Source organism: Drosophila yakuba, chromosome 2R, assembly GCF_016746365.2.
Source record: "Drosophila yakuba strain Tai18E2 chromosome 2R, Prin_Dyak_Tai18E2_2.1, whole genome shotgun sequence".
NCBI classification, from domain to species: Eukaryota; Metazoa; Arthropoda; class Insecta; order Diptera; family Drosophilidae; genus Drosophila; species Drosophila yakuba.
In genome coordinates, this window is record NC_052528.2 from 5,144,631 (window position 1) to 5,159,544 (window position 14,914).

General features: G+C 44.7%; 1 protein-coding gene across 5 annotated transcripts in view; it reads right to left on the bottom strand.

Annotated features, from left to right (window-relative positions):
- Nucleotides 1-14,914, bottom strand: part of LOC6529378 (protocadherin-like wing polarity protein stan) — a 47,170-nt gene that overhangs the window by 15,241 nt on the left and 17,015 nt on the right. For all 5 annotated transcript variants that reach the window (XR_005560496.2, XR_005560495.2, XM_039372002.2 and 2 more), the window contains exon 2: nucleotides 13,675-13,703. The gene's annotated coding sequence lies outside the window, so the exon portion shown is untranslated. The remainder of the gene's footprint in view (nucleotides 1-13,674; nucleotides 13,704-14,914) is intronic.

Sequence of the window (14,914 nt, forward strand, 5' to 3'; positions counted from 1 at the left end):
GTTTTGAGGTTTTGAGTGTATTAAATCAATAAATATAATCCGAATTTGGTTTTAACAACTCCTGTCTGCCCCTGCGAATTTGTTTAGCACTTTAAAGATATTTTTTTTTAAGATGTATAGTTTTATACAAGTTATGGTCTGCTTTAAATTACAAACATCCTTACTCTAGGCGACCATTATAAAAATGTGTTTCCCATTTAGAAATGAAGCAGGTTAGAAGACTCACAATGCTTGCAGAACATATGGAGCTCGCATTCTCAAGGAGTCACAACTCTTGCCTAGTCTGGAGTCCTGTGTTTCTTTTTTGTGTTTTTTTGGAGAAATACTCTAGACTGCCGTTGTGTGTGAGGCGCTTGTCGCCGTGTTAATTGCAGTGTTAAAATGTTTAATTAAAATTTCAGCTTGGCCGCGTTCGACGTAGACGTGTGCCAGACCCAGGCGCAGACATTATTATTGTTATTGTTTTTCCGGGCGGCTGAGAGCACACACTGACACACCCATTTTCCACCTGGGCTCAGTGGGCTGGGGGCAGACGCTTTTCATGGTTCGTCAAGCTTGAAACAGGCGCGCTGGCAGCAAACATGAAATTATTAAATTTTCACACGTTGCCTGGCCTGAAACAATTGGAAAACGAAAGGCAAAACCGAAACGGCAGGTGCATTTTGCATAGTTTTCCCAACTAATTAATATTTTTGGCGATTGCAGCCGCTGCAATTCCGAAGTTCGGTAGCTAATTAAGAATGCGTCACTCTGTCGGCTGGCAATTGCAAGTTGCCATTTTGTTTTATTGCCACCCCCGTCGACAAATCGTAATTCTAAGTTATGTCGCTACATATATGTACGAGTATATATATAAATGTGTACCATATGTGGGGCTTCGATTGGGGTAATGTCAAATTTTTGGGTGGGCCTGAAGCCAGGCAAATATTTCCCACGTGAATCAAATATCGTCTGAACGAAAGCGGGAAATGGGAAATGCGACTGTTCATGGCCAGAAAGGGTTGGCCGTAAACACTCGCGTTTTACGAGACTTTCAGCCGCCCTGAAAAACACCGGCAGCTGGAAACTTTTTAAGTAGCACAATCCCAGGAAGGTGTACCTGAAATATTATCCAGCCCCAAAGTTCTCGCATTCTCCGGATTCCTTTCCATGCTCCGTCTTGGCCGTTTACAAAGTGGAAGTGTAAGCAGAGATGGGGACTCCCCGAGTGGGCGAGTGGGGAAATAAAGAGAACCCGAAACGTGTCAACTTTAAGCCTGATGAAAATTTATCACGGACCGCCCCCTGTGGCTTTCCAGGGGCGTGGCAAGCCTTTTAAAGTCTCCTAATGAGGGCCTCAAGACAATGGCTGACTTTGCTGATTTTTTGCGCTACCAAGAGTACCAAGAAAAGTGGTCCCAAAAAGCTAATGAAAATTGATCAACAGTATGAACGAGAAAAAATATTCCTTGCCAGCGAAAAGGACTTTAATTGAATTTGTTCTGAGACTTGGCTGAGTGATTTCCCTTTTGGGGCAAATTAATATTATTGCTTGTTTTGTTTTAATGAAGTGGCAAATAACCAAGGGACTCACTGTCTGTTGTCTGCGAAATTACCATAAATTCGTGGCCAGGATAAGGCGGTTGCGTGCTAGGCAGACATTAGCCAATTCGAGGACACGGAGTGCAATAAAATTCATTGTCTGCCGAGACACGAGACAGCGGCTTGCGTGCCGGAAATGCACTTGTCTCCGGTCTAGACGATTCAGACGCTCCTTGGCATGAAAAATAAATAAAAATGAGAGGAAAACGAGCTAAACAGAGCAAAAATAGTATATAATAATACACCTGGCGAGTCGTGTGAGCAGCAAACTGCATTAAGGCCACATTAGTTGGCCCACACCACACGGCGTATACGTAATTTCGAATGTCTGCCGCATGGCATCCTCGAGGGAGGAGCAGCAGCACAACTCAGATGCCAAGTGCCGGATGAAGTGATCGGCCCCGAGTGAAAGTGTATTTCGGATGGCGGGGAATTAATTTCCACTCGCCCGGGCACCAATTAAATTTGTACGAGGAAAAACCATTTGAAATGGCCTTTGTTAAGCATGCAAAATGCAATCGAGGACGACAAAAGGAAGCTGCCATTGCAGCGGAAGCGAAACAAAAAGTTTCCACAACAACAGAAAAAGCAGAACCATGCACACACACACATACGCATTGAAATGGGAAAAGCGGGGAAAGCAATACCAAAAGAATCGAAAGAAGAAAAGTCTTCATTGTTGTTGCTGATGCTGTACTACTCATACTTCGCCAAAGGCGGAACAGCACCAAGCAGCTACAAATGCAAACAACCAGCAAACCTCTGACCGAAAAGACACCCCCCAACCGCTCCAACCCAAAATATAACACACATACCCCAACCAGTATGCAAAACACAAGCTAACAAACAAAAGAGAACATAGCAAAGCAATGCAATTGAGCTTAAACGATAACATTGTCCAGGGCAATGCATATGGAAAACTGCGGAAAAGGAGCTACGAGTAATGTGTGGAGTTACTGCACTCGGAAAATCTTCCAGCTAATTCTCTTCTGGGAACTGCTTTTATACAACTGAGTATTTTTACTAAACACCAAATCACAAAGCAAGTATGAGCATTAGCCCAACTACTTTTAGATGAATTACTTCGAAAATTATACCCAGAAGCGAAAGGCCAACAGTTGCTATAGCATTCATTGCTATTGTCAGTAAGTAATGATCTAGGATTCGAGTCCCTCAAATCTTTAGTCATTAATTTTGTTCAAGTGTGCTGAAACCTGGAAAGGGGGAAAAGGAAACTTGACTTGCAACATGGCGTACAAATTAAAAGTGTGCCAGCGGCGAAACAAGTGGTACAGGAAGTGCAGCAGCTGAGCAGCAGAAATCGGAGACTGGCGGCCGGGAAAGGACTTGAAGTTAGAAGATTTAGAACGAGCATTGTAAATTCCGCAGGACTCGCATTTAAATGCAAATCAGAGCTGCCGCTTTCGCCGTCGGCGATCTGCTCGCGCTCCATTAGCGCGTATCGCAAGGAGGAGATTTATGTCCAACTGCCAGGATTTCAGGAAGTAAAGGCAACAGAACAGCAGCCACTTGACATTTCCACTTAATTGTGGATGGAACCAAGCTAAGCCAAGTTTTCCTGGCTCGACACAAAATCAATGCTGGATTCGCTCGAGCTGCCTTCCTTCCGGAATTGCTTAATTAATGGGGGAAGAATCGCTGAATTAGTGCAAAAGTTCTAGCTGGAGCGTTTGAGTTCTATTTGAGCATGCGGGAAAGTTTGGAGCCAACAAGTTTCCTCCAAGGCCTCTCAATTTGGCAAAAGGCAACAGCATCCTCGACAAGCCTTTAAGGACTCCTCCATAATTCAGCTGAACTCCACTTGCCGGATCGATTGCCCACTTGGCCGGCAGGGAAGTTTTAAGTAGATGTCAACGCTGGGTGACCCGACATCCTTTCCACGCATTAATTGCACAATCCGTTGGAACATCCAAACATCCAAGTAGGAGTGGCAGTGGGCGGAAGCAGGGAACGGAAATTCCACCGGCAGCAGGAGCCACATCCGCCAAAGGAAACAAAGTATGACAAACGAAATGCGTAAATGAAATGAGGGCAATAATAAGTGAACCAGGGCCAGAGGCATCGGGCTAAAGTGGGATTCCACTGGATTTAGTTGCTCCACCGCATACTCGTATATCCCTGTGCATACGGGTCGAGGTACGGATCTCAGTGCGTTGCAGTTAGCAGTTTAACATTTGCCGTCAAGTTAATTCAAATGCAGAGCGAACACTTAGGGAAAATCTCATGATAAATGTGGGGGCTTGGGAGGTGGCTCAGTGGGCCGGTGGGTGGTGGGGGTGTGGGCTGGTTGCAGTTGACAAGCTTTTACTTCACTCTCTTTTGCGGATTTTCCTTTGTGGCATTGTCATCGTGCTCGTTGCTTTTGCTTTCTGCTTGCAATTAAGTTTGTGTGTTGTGGCTCACACATATCGCTCACAGCGAAAATTCCACAACAGAGTATGCACTGAGAAAAACCATATACGGACATTGTAATTTACTATGCCTCAACGAGAGAGCTCTAAGTATATATAGTGCATAAACCAAGAGCAACTAAACTAAAGGGGCTTGAGAATACGATGTATCTAGCTACTTACAATGCAGTAAATATTTGTGTAATGCAGCTTTTTTTCTTAACTTGACTTACTTATACCCTCCACAAAGAAACTAACTTTATGCACCCCTCATTTCTATGAGTGCACCAAAGGGTAAAATGGGCAGGGAAGCGAGGGGAGACAACATATGGCATCGCTTAATCAGAAAAACAATGGCTACCATTGGCGCTACTTCTTCCGGAAATGTGCTGCCACTATACGAGGTTCCCGGCTGCTCGAGCTGTTAGCGCATTCAGTCAAGCCCACCCATTCGCAAGGAGTCGCCTCTAGGAGTCCTACGAGTCCTAGCCCAGGATATCACCATGTGGTGATAGGGGGTAGGAAATAGGGGGCTGCAACAATGACAAGAAGCAGAGGGATCCGAAACGAACCGTCGGCAGTCGAGCGCAAATCCCATTGAATTTATTTTTATAGTTGTTGTAAAGTTGATTATGTTAATGCGATTTAATTCGCATTGGAGTCGCAGTTTTATGGGGAATTTATGCAGTCCTGCCTATGAAATATTGCCAGTGATTTATCCTCCCGACGGAGCGAGGCGATTTAAGTAAATTGAAAAGGGGCCCGACAGGGGATAATGGATAATCCTGTCAAATGGCTGGGAAGAAGCCGGAGTGCCGTCAATGAATCGGATCATTGGAATGCACATGCACACTGGGTGGGATTTCATTGGGAGGAGGAGGAGGAGCGGAAGGATTCGAGGAAGGGGTATCTAGCCATCAGACATCACCCATCAGCTATCAACTCTGCTAATGACTAAGACAAACAAGGAGCGGCAAAGCACTAAATGCGATTTCAGCTACCGTAACAGGATATGGCCACCAGGAGCTAGGGCAAAGGGTAGAGGGTAGAGCACAAAGAATTAGAGATGTGATGCTGATGGTGTGGGTGTGGATGGGGATGTGGGTGGCAGCAATGTGGGTCACAGTCGAGACAATGGCTGGGCATTATCAATATGTAATGACTTTTGCCTTCCACCACTCCGCAGCAGCACTCCGGGCGTATGAGCAATCTACAATCTGCACCTAATCCATTAATCAAAGTCTCTGTGCCAGCTCCAGTTTGCTCACCTTCCAGGGGAATTACGGCAATTGGAGTCGTCTAAAGGGGTATAGATGTGGTGATGGGGAAATGGGGAAATGGGAAAACGGTGTGCCATTACCATTCAATTGCAGGCTGAAGACAACGCCTAATTAGCAGCAATGACAAATAATTTGCCGGCTAGCAAATAAACAACAACATATGTCATGGACACAGAGTGTCCAGTAATTAGCCCACGGACAGGCTCAAACAATTTCCATTTCGATTGTTGACTGCGATTTAAGCAAACAAACTTCGCAAAACAGTTTGTGTTTGTACGTGTGCAACATTCGGCAACTCACATCATAGGCAAACAAACAACAAATTCAAATCCATTGCCAAAAGGCATCTTGTTGTTTTTACTGCGGCAATTCCGAAAATTTGAGACCGCAAAATTATGTTGTGCAAGAAATTCGAATCGAGGGGCAACCACAAGTAAATCAAGGAAAAGTTTACTTTCCCAAATATCAAATACCATACACATACGTCTTGCCAGTTATCTCATTTTAAATGGGATTTGAACTCTGTGGGTATAGGTTCTTGTGTGATTTGCGTAAGTGAATACTTTGGCCTGGCTTTCATGAGATTTTCCCTGCAAAACTATTTGCAAATTTATTCTGCGCTTTATAGTTTGCAGATGGCAAACATAGTTTGTTTGTGTCTTGATGGGAAGTCTTCTCGCCAAGAAATCTAATATTAATTTGAGAGAGTTAATAAACAATATTGATATACATGGCCCAGTGGTTGCAACTGATTGATTGTAAGTAACTATATTTTAATAATATATAATTATATTTTTGTCTTTTTCTCTTTAGAAAGCATGCTCGCAAACTAGCATGCCCCTCGAGGAAACGTACGCAAAGGGGTATCTGAAGAGATAGACTTGATTACGCAAAAAGTCGTAAGCATAAATAAACACACAGTTGGCATATGAATTGCCGAGCAACAAAGATAGCAAAAGTCCACATTATCCCAACTTTGTGCTCGCAGCCCGGTCCATAGAGTTTCTAGGGTTCGTACCCGTATCTGTATCTCTGTGAGCACTGGAAGTTACAACTTGTGGTGCACACTTTTGTGCGTATATGGTGCTGCAACAGCAGCCCTTCAGGCATTATTAATGCGAGTGGCTGCCACTTGAAGAGTGCTTTACACGAGGAGCAGAGTGCCATGAAGCAGCTCCGTATCCCATTTCCCAGCCGCCAGTTCCGGCTGCTTCGCCTGGCGACGGAGACCAGGAGGAGTCGCTATGGGCTTGGCCTTGTTGGTAATCAGCATCGACAGTTGGCCAAAAAGTTTGTCACGAAGTCTCGAGCAGCCAGTTGCCAGTTGCCAGTGATAACTGCGGGTACCACAAAGGTGCAGGATAATCCTGGTGTCTTTAATTTCGCCGCATTAAAGGAGCTCAGCGTTAAGTGCAACAGCACGAGTTAAGAAATAGGGGCCTTGGGGATGGGCAAGGGATAAAGGATGCAGCCTGCCTACGGGAGGATGTTGGAGCGGTTACAATGAAATGGATTTTTATTGTACCACCGCGTCGACAAACAAATTGGAAAAGTAAATAAAACAAAGGCTGGCAGCGGGCAACAGGCAACCTGCGGGCAGGACGAAGGAAGCAGGACGAACAGCACTGAGGATGCTGGAATGGAAGGTGTTGTCGTCGGGCACAAAGGACATAATGAATACGCTTAACTTTTAAGTCACGCTGTGCGAGATAACTTGGTGCGGAATAATGGCGCGAATAACGATGCTGACAAACAACAACAACTGGCGCAGCAAGGACAATGGGACCACAGGGCGGATGGTTTTTCCATAAAGCAGCCACAGTTGCCACACTCTGCTCCCCTCGTCCCCTCATTCCTTCGCCCCTCGCTCCTCGCCCCTTGTCCTGTGTCCCTCCATTTCTCTGTGGCCGGGCATTAATGTAAATGAGACTCATTGAAATGTCAATATGACTTTCAATGCTTCAATGGGCCATGCTCTCAAACCAGACTGCGCAATTAAACCTCGCACTGATGGCGCTATCCACGTATCCATCGCCACCCCCCCTCCAATTCCATTTCCGGCCCACTACGCTGATGGCCGAAAAAGCGCGAAGTGCAGCGCCTTAAATCAATTGGCAAACAGCAGGATAGCGGCGGGATGGGAGGTTGGTGTGGGTCACAGTGGGTGTGCACCGGAGCGGTAGTGGGTAGTGTGTGCCTGGCTAAGAGTGGCCCAGAACTCATTAAACCGTTACGCGCAGTTGCAGCGAATGAGTCATCGCCAAATTCTCACTAACAAGCAAATACAGACTCACCTAAAAGGTAGGAAGGTCACAGTAAATCCTCCATAAGTATCCTCCACAAGAGTACTAAAGAGTAAGTGGTAATACAAAGTTCATCAAAACATTTAATAAACAAGTCAGTTTTGTCGATATGCCATGTAGTCACTAAAACATTTTTGCTAATACAATCTGTCAAAACGTCAATACTTCAAATTAATTTGCTTGTCGCCCCTCAAAACTAACATTTGGTTATTTGCACCAAGGGTAAAAGCAAATATTCCAAATTGCACACTGAAGTATGGGTTTCGCATGTTATTGGCCAACTCTCTTTGGTTTTTTATGTGCCCGAAAAACAAAAAGAAGCCATTGTCCTGGTAAAACTTTGATAGCCTGCCAGTGAATTCAGGTAAATTGGTTTCCCCCGGCGCAAGTGTTCACTGTACCCGGCACTATATATAGCTATATAGATAGTTAAAGCTTCCTGCCCGGTACTCCGCGCACCCGAACTTTGTCGATCTGTTCTTGGAAAACTGTCAACGATGGCACAAAATTTTCACGAATTTGTTAGCAAATGCAATCATTTTGTTACGTGGTTTTATTACAGTGGTTGCTCTGTCGCCGTACCTCCACTATAGTTCATCGCAGCGATGCAAAGCCAATAACATGAAAATGCTCGTTTATAGATGCCCATGCCACATGCCCCACACCGTGTGTTTCATGCTGCTCCCCATACTGCTGCTCTCCATACTGCTCGATGCAACGGGGCGTATACGTAACCGTGTGCAAATATTGTCTCAATTTGGTGCTGCACTACTACACTTGGCTCGCCTTCGTCGAAGGGCAAATAGAGTTGGGAGCTGAGAGCTGGGAGCTGGGAACTGGGAGTTGTGCCGAGTGAGTCGAGTTCCGCCCAGATGCAGATGCAAATGCAGATTCAGATTCAGATGGTGCTCGAGGTGGAAGGGTGGTGTGTGGGAAATAAACAATTTGTATGCGAATTTTGCCTTTGCCATGCGAGAGGAGCCTATGAATATGAAAATGTTCAGCTCCTCTTCGCCAGCTTACAACCCTTCTGCCATCTGCATCTGCCCATACCCATACCCATCACCCATACCCATACCTTCAGCATAAGCAAACAGTGAGGAAATTGAAAGCAAAATATGATGATGTTCGATTGGCAGATTTTCCATGCGGCCATAGTATAGTCGAAATCCGAATACGATTCAGGAGGCACTAAACTATTCCCTTCCAGCTCAGCGCACAGGCCCCTTAAATATTTGGCTTGGCCAGCTGGCCGAAATTAAAGGCTCATGCAAATGTCCTTATGCGCTCCAGTAAATTCTGCATTTGTCTAAGCTGATTTTGGGGGCACTGCACCGTGAACCGAAGGAGACGAGCGATGGCAAAGCCAGCAACTGGAATTTGGTTACTAACCCTAATGGCACACGGGGCAAGCAGGGTCTATGCCACCTATTGAACTTCAAAGTTTGTGATCTGATGACTAAGTGTTGACTTCCATGTTTTTGGCAATTATTGCAAACAGTTGTGGAAATACCAAGTATTCGCTTATGTTTCTTACTTTGAACTACTGAAATTCATATGGCAGGCAATTTATTTTATTTTCCTGCAGAAAAACCAAAAATTTAGAGGTTGCTGCAGGTTGTGTTTTTGCATTTGGATGCAGTTTTGTTGAATATACATTTCAATTTAAATGGTAACTGAACTCTCAAAAGAATCATAAGATTGCTGCGGAAAAAAAATAAATTGAAGTGAATCACTTTTACTGAGCGCCTCGTTCAGGACATCCTGTTGATGATAATTGCAAAAAATAACTCGGGTAAACATGGGGCACAATATACGAATATCGCATTTAATTAATGCACGAACATTGCCGACATCACGGGGGTAACTCTTTTGTGCAGCGAGAATCAACTTCAGACATAACTGCAGGCAATGCCGGGGGAGATGCGGCCTGGAGGAGTACGAGGATTGGGGAATCCAGCAGTAGGAGCAGCAGCAGGACTCGCTGAAGAGCTGTCAAAGTGCTGCGGGACAAAATGGCTGCCGCTGTCTGCATTTGTATTAATGGCAGCCATGCAAGGATGTCGCTTTCTGGCGAAGGATCCTGGATGCAGGGGGAGGTCCTTGCAGAGGGGCAGGTATTTGACTGCCTTTGGCAGTTTCAAGTGCACGGGCATGTGTGCATAAACGAGACTCCTCCTCCTCATCGGAATTCCCCAGCTCTTTCTGTGGTGGCATCTACTACGTTGTATGCTCGAAATCAGAGTGGGGAACGTGCGCCAAGCACTCGCATTTATATTGCAATTACTCTGCTCAAGCGTGGGGCCTTCAACTTTTTCCGCTCAAACTCGAATACAATTTCGTCTAATCAACACTTTAAGTGAACTAAATTTGTTATGAGCCGGCAAAATGTTCGCCTGGCGAGCAAAGTGCCTGCTGCTTTGCTGACCAATTAGTAACGTCTCCAGGAGAAATGAGAGCACAGCGAAATGGTGCACGGCTAAAAAATGGTAAGAAGGTTGCGAATAAATTGGGTCTTACCATTTTCACTCTTCAAATGAATTTGCATAAATTTAAACAATAAAGTTATTGCCAAGTGTTCCCAAGTTTTCTAAATGAATCTAAACTATACAATTTGCAAAACTGAAGCTACAATTTGTTCTGCCATGTTTATAAATATTACAAATGCATTTCCTGATTTTATGGAAATATTCCGATATTTCCAATATTCATGTATATAATGTAGCATCCTACAAAGAAATAATTATTTTCCGTGTGGTAAATAGAAAGTGCAACCGACCAGAATAGACACGAAAATGTCCATCGATGTGAAGAAAATTACAAATCAGGTCGAAAGGTCGCAGTTCCCAGTTCCTAGTTCTCCGAAAATGCCGCCGAAATAGAGCAGCGATGGCATTGATGAATCTCGCCATGTCGTGGCGGGCAATTAACCGGGTGAAAGTGGCTATAATTAGGCAACCGGGGCAGCAGTGTCCGTGACCAGGCACAAAAGACCAGGACCAAAAAACCCGGCAACGAATACCTAATGAGCCAGTATTACCCGAAAGGTGAGACAAAGGCGGCAGCCAAAGTGGCAGCAAGTTGCTGTCGCAAAAGTCAGAGTGCTACATTCGGCGTCATCGTCGCCTCGTTGCAACTCATCATTTGCCAGCGCGATGATGATGGGGAAAATTTGCATTCTTCTCTTTGACTTTCGTTTTGCGATTTTTCATCACCTTTCTTTGACTTTCCACCAAATGCAGAAGCATTCGCAGCAGCAGCAGCATCAGCAAAATGCAGAATGCAAAACCGTGCGCTCGTAAACTACTTTTTAGCCTGGCCAACTGGGTATGTCCCCTCCGGTGTCTGGTGTCTTGGCAACTGGCCACCAACTGTGTCAACCCGTCAAACTCGTTTCCGCTGGCTCCTCGTGGACCAAGCCGAACAGAGTCGCAAACTGCAAATGCTGATTGCTCTCCCAGCTGCAAAACAGCAACAGCAACAGCAGCGGCAATTGATTGAAAGAGCTCGCTCCTCTTTGGCTGGGCCCACAAAATATTTGCCCAGTTTCGCCGCTTATGCCTTGAACCCGGCTACACGGTCTGTGGACCGAGTCAATCGACTCGATGTGTTTTCCGTGGTCTGGATCAAAATGTTCTGGCCCGAAACAATCTTGAAGGCCACTCGCAGCTGCGGTGAATGGAGAGTCAGCTAATTTTATCTGCCTTCCAATCTGAGTCCAAATCTGAATCGAAATCCTGTCCAATGGAACCTGGTTTCGTGACGTTCACGCCCAAATCGAATACAGAATACCGAATACCGAGTGTTGGCTAATTTCTGCAGCTTATGTAATGCGCTGCAAACGGGAAAACTAGTTTTTCACCAACAGTCACCTAGTTTAGTCAATTTTCGCATTATTAATATGTTGTATTGGGGGAAAACTTTAATCAACTTTTCACTGGTTTGCTGTTGAAACGCTTGAGGCCAACGAAAGTTTGGCCAGAAAAGCCCAAATAGAAGCCACAAATGAAATGAAAATACTTTTTACCATTTTGATTAGAAGTTTGGCAAGTTGAGAATTGCATGAAATGGTCGAATAAATTGTTTATTTAATGTCCGACTTGTTGCCTTTTTCGGGGCTTCGGGCACGTACAAAACTCCGGACTTTTCGCACGTACAAGCCGCAAAGGAGCAGCGGAAAAAGGATCCGTCACTGGATCTGGATGATGCACATAAAGTTTAAAATGGATAAACCTCTTTAGCTCTTTAAAACGCAGCTCGGCATTTGATGGCCCTTCTGGGTGAGCACTTGCGAATATTTCTGCTAAATTGCTGGAATATAAAACACATTTCCCTCCGCAAATACCCACTGCCCACTTTCACCGCAGAGAGTTTGATAGAGATTCCATTCATTCAGAAGCCTGAAAAAACAAATTCAGTCTCGATTTCAGTTTTGCTCGGGCAATTGCAAACATTTTCGCATTTGCCACCGCAAAAACCCAGCCCCACCGAAGGGAAGTCGGTGAGTTTAGGCCACAAAAGCAAATTAAAACATTTGCCAACAGAACCAGCGCAGTGTAATGCATTTCAACGGCCCGATGCCAAACATTTACCAATTTACCATTACCATTTAGCAATTACCAGTACCCTTTCCCACCCGCTGTCGTTTTGATAACTTAACTGGAAATCCCTCTGTTGACCGTTTGGCTTCCGTCAGTTGGCACAACAATTAATCACATTTAATTTGTCAATTGTTTCGACGGAAAACAAGGAGATTAGGCCAAACAATAAATGCAAAGTCTGCTGTAATTATTGGGCAAAAGCGACCACAAAGAGCTCGAATTCTGTTAATTGGATCGCGTTATGGAGGTCATAAATAAGGCAGGTGAATAAAAGCAGCCATAAATGTCATACACATTATGATATATTCGGGTATTCCTTTCATTTGATGAATAAATAATGTTTTGATTATTTCGTTGTAGTCAAATGCAGACGAGCTAATTAATTGAATTATAAATGTGAAAACTCAAATTAGAATACTATACTCAATACATATCAGTATGCAATACAATGAACATAATTATCGTACAGCAGCCTTTCTAACATAGGTTTAAACCTGTGCAAATGATATCAATTAATTTGATTATTTTAACATAAACAGAATTCATTTGGCACAACTATTTTGGTACACAAGGGAAGCATCCTATTACTGTATGAAAAAACAAAACACCTACTTGGTGGATGGCCAATCCTGAGCACACACTCTCCACATTTTAAGGACACTCGATTCATTCATTCAGCCGCGCTGGAATGTTCGGCGCTAACTGATCGGGCAAACAAAAACTGTTTCTCGGGTGCTTGGAGCTGGAAAAACGTGTGCTACATGTGGATTGGATGGGGGCCATGGCGATGGTATAGGATGCGATGGCTGGGATGGCATGGAGAGCCCGACTTGATGGGAGTTTGGGCCCAGGTTCGACGGCGTCGATAGGCAGCGTTAACTGTTGTTCGAATTTGTCTGTGGTCAGTGACCCAGCCCGCTCGACTGGGATGGTGGATGGAGGTATCTGAGGCGGGGCCTAACCGGCAAAACAAACATGTTTTAAGGCAGAAAGAAACATTAAGAGAGCGCCGACGATCTGCTACACTTTCATGGGGGAGCAGGGCGGACAGGAGAAAAGAAACACATTAACTTTGGTCAGTACATGAATAGGAGCGGTCGTTAGCAGATGGAAAGGTCGTAGGCAGCGGAGGGGGGTCGGAGAGGCGTCGGAAAAGCGGACAGCCCCTTGCGTGCCGTATGCCATAAAACTCTGGAAGAACGCAAAACGCACTGCGGTGTCCATAAACTATAATTTGAGAGTCTTGGCCGCGGATCGCAATTATCTTTTGCCGAACATGTAGCGCGATCAGCGAGTTCGCTGCTTAAGTCTTTTGTTTCTGGCCATCCACAGATCGTCGCACCATTAGAAAGAATCGCCGAATGTGCGGCATCAAAAATTAATTCAAATTCTCCAGAATGGCGTTGAATTATTCAGATATTTACTTATTTACTTGGCCGTGTGAAATTCTCGCTGCGTCGGGAGCTCGCACACAAATTATGATATTATATTTACTTACATTTCCTCAAGTTGATGCGATGCCGAGGGCTGTAAGAAAGAAGAAAGAGAAAAAAAGGGGGAAATTAATATAAAATTACACATTACCGCACGAAGCGGAGGCGTTCGATATAATACCCACATTATTCCGAAGAAAGTCGGGATCATTTTTAATTTCGCACCAGAGAAGTTAAAACATTTAAGTTCTTCATTCATGTGGGCTTCTAGGTCTAATTCAAGTTGCTAAATTGAAGTTGGTAGTGCAAAATCTGCAATCTCCATATGCTATGGTATATCAAGCGCTAATTAAGCAAGACTCGGCCTTAAGAAACTTTTACTAAAACTAAAAGCGAGAAGACGAGCAGCGTGGGGAGAGGAGGTGAGAGGCAAAATTAAATTAAGCACTACTGTGGGAAAATGTCTTGGAGCGTAAAGCAATAAGAACATTTCCATGTTCCCCCTAAAAAGTGGTTACCACCAAGGAAACCGCAGGGTGGAGGTTCGAGTAGGAGGTAGCAACTTCGAGGTAGCCAAGCGTACAAGTTTTACCAAAGCCCGGGGCCAGACATGTGTCAAGGTTATATGTACTCCTTCAGCAATTAATGCGAAGCGACAAGAGGAAAACTCTTCGTTTAGCCAATTCGGTGCCCTGAACACGGGCGAACGATTCCGGGGGGGAATATACGAAGAAAATCCGGAGGGGTAAGTGGAAAACGATGCCGGACAGAAAATGCCGGAATTTTTATTGCCCTATGCTCCGGAACACCCAGAACAACCGGAACACCTGCCATCGAGCTGGCTGAAGTGTAAATCACATTAAATCGGAGAATTTCCATGGCAGTCGGTAGCTCCTCCTGCTAACGCCGTTTATCAATTATCAGCAAGGACCGATCGTCCTGCCGGCCTTTCCCAGGACTCTGCCAACAGGGAGAATCGATTACCCAAACAATTTAAGGCAGGGATGAGTGTGCTGCCCAAGAGCAAGAAAAAAGTGAATTTATTTTCCATCAATATTGCTTATATTGGGGCTCAAACCGAAAAACCCTTTAGGCCTTTTTGTCCTGTCAGAATCGAAGAGGCTTGACCACTGGCAATTCAATTTTCCATTTAATTCAAAATGTTTCCTGAACTCTTTTGCCGTATTATGGCTTTGCATATTTGTATTTGTAAGTTACCGAGCTGAGTGTGCGTGGAAATTTTCATTTTCATTTACAATTTCGATTCAATCCGCACACAAGGCCACATAGCTCACATTTGAAGGA